Source organism: Bos indicus, chromosome 9, assembly GCF_029378745.1.
Source record: "Bos indicus isolate NIAB-ARS_2022 breed Sahiwal x Tharparkar chromosome 9, NIAB-ARS_B.indTharparkar_mat_pri_1.0, whole genome shotgun sequence".
Lineage (NCBI taxonomy): Eukaryota > Metazoa > Chordata > Mammalia > Artiodactyla > Bovidae > Bos > Bos indicus.
Genome location: NC_091768.1, coordinates 56,026,832 through 56,028,382, shown reverse-complemented (window position 1 = coordinate 56,028,382; position 1,551 = coordinate 56,026,832). Strand labels below are relative to the sequence as shown.

At 32.9% G+C, this 1,551-nt stretch overlaps 1 non-coding gene across 1 annotated transcript; it reads right to left on the bottom strand.

The window, feature by feature from the left end:
* Positions 1–829: 829 nt before the first annotated feature.
* LOC139185044 (U6 spliceosomal RNA) lies at positions 830–936 on the bottom strand. The gene has a single exon (XR_011568629.1). It is a non-coding gene; the product is annotated as a U6 spliceosomal RNA (small nuclear RNA).
* Between the last annotated feature and the right edge of the window lie 615 nt (positions 937–1,551).

Here is a 1,551-nt window from a genome sequence, read left to right as displayed (position 1 = left end):
GAAACTTGATACAAAACCTAACCCAAGTGGAACATCTTTGGTTAAAGTGGAAGAAGGGCCTAAAGTCCTTTCTTTTTGGCTCAGCATGTATTATCTTCCAGTTACAGATCTAGAAGGCAAGAATTCATATTAAAAAAATTCGACACTAATTTATTTGCTAAAACTAAGATAAGCCTGCACATATTCATACATTATCTATTTATAATATGTGTTATTGTGACATTAAAAAAAAGAAGCAGATAACAAAGTCATAAGACAAAAAGTCAGGGGTCTATCATCAAGCTGAAATTGAAGATACTGAGTTTTTGATTTCTAGAGTTCAATATTTTAAAAAATCTTCCTCAACTACTTTCTAAATTTGCAAACAAATTTAGAAATAAGAAAGCTGTATGGGGAGAAAAATGACAATATGCCATAAGAAGGATAAAAAGCACTATCCTACCAGTTAACTATTATTCAACTGAGTGATATTATTTAATTCTATAAAAGAAACAAAAAAAGCACAGATATCTGCAGGCATCAACAGAGAAAAAAAAATTCAAATACCCTATATACTCTATGAAATCCATGCACCTGTTGGAAGTATTTGCTTCCCAAACTTTGTTTATCTTCATTAATATTGAAATAAGGAAAACACTAAGATTATACACACACACATATATATATATTTTGTTTCAATTGTTTATTAACCAGATTACAATAATAATCCTGGTAGATACCTTAGTTCATCCTTTTAATAAGCCTGTTGATCTGGTCTTCCCTGTTGCTAGCATCTCCACCTTCTACAAAATGGGTGGTCTTTTTCTTCATTCCACCTCGTGGAGAAGACAAAAATGTGGAACGCTTCACGAATTTGCGTGTCATCCTTGCGCAGGCGCCATGCTAATCTTCTCTGTATTGTTCCAATTTTAGTATATGTGCTGCCGAAGCGAGCACACACACATATATTTTTAATTTCTCCATCATTGTTTTCTCTAAAATTGTCTCAATATAAGAAATACAAAGCCAATATTTACAATATTTCTTCTCAGAGGACAACATTTAACTTCATTAGTCATTGATACATATTATTTTAAGTAATAAATATCTGAAAACAAACTTTAGTTTCCAATTACCAATGATATAAATATTTGTCATTTTAACTTACACGTTAATTAGATAGTTTTTGGGATATGAGAAATAGTTTTAACGAATAAATACAAAATAATGTCTACTCAGATGGTAAAGAATCTGCTTCCAGTGTGGGAGACCTGGGTTCAATCCCTGGGTTGGAAAGATCTCCCAGAGAAGGAAATGTAACCCACTCCAGTGTTCTTGCCTGGAGAGTCTCCAGGGACAGAGGAGCCTGGCAGGCTACAATCTATGGGGTTGCAAAGAGTTGGACATGACTAAGCAACTAAGCACACCCACAAATAGATACATAAATTTTATATATACCTCTTTTCCTCACACAAAAAAACAGAAGCACTTTCATTCACTAAATACTTAACATTTTTTAGCATTCTCCTTTAATTAACCACATGAAGATATTAATGTGCTTCAGGTTTGTTG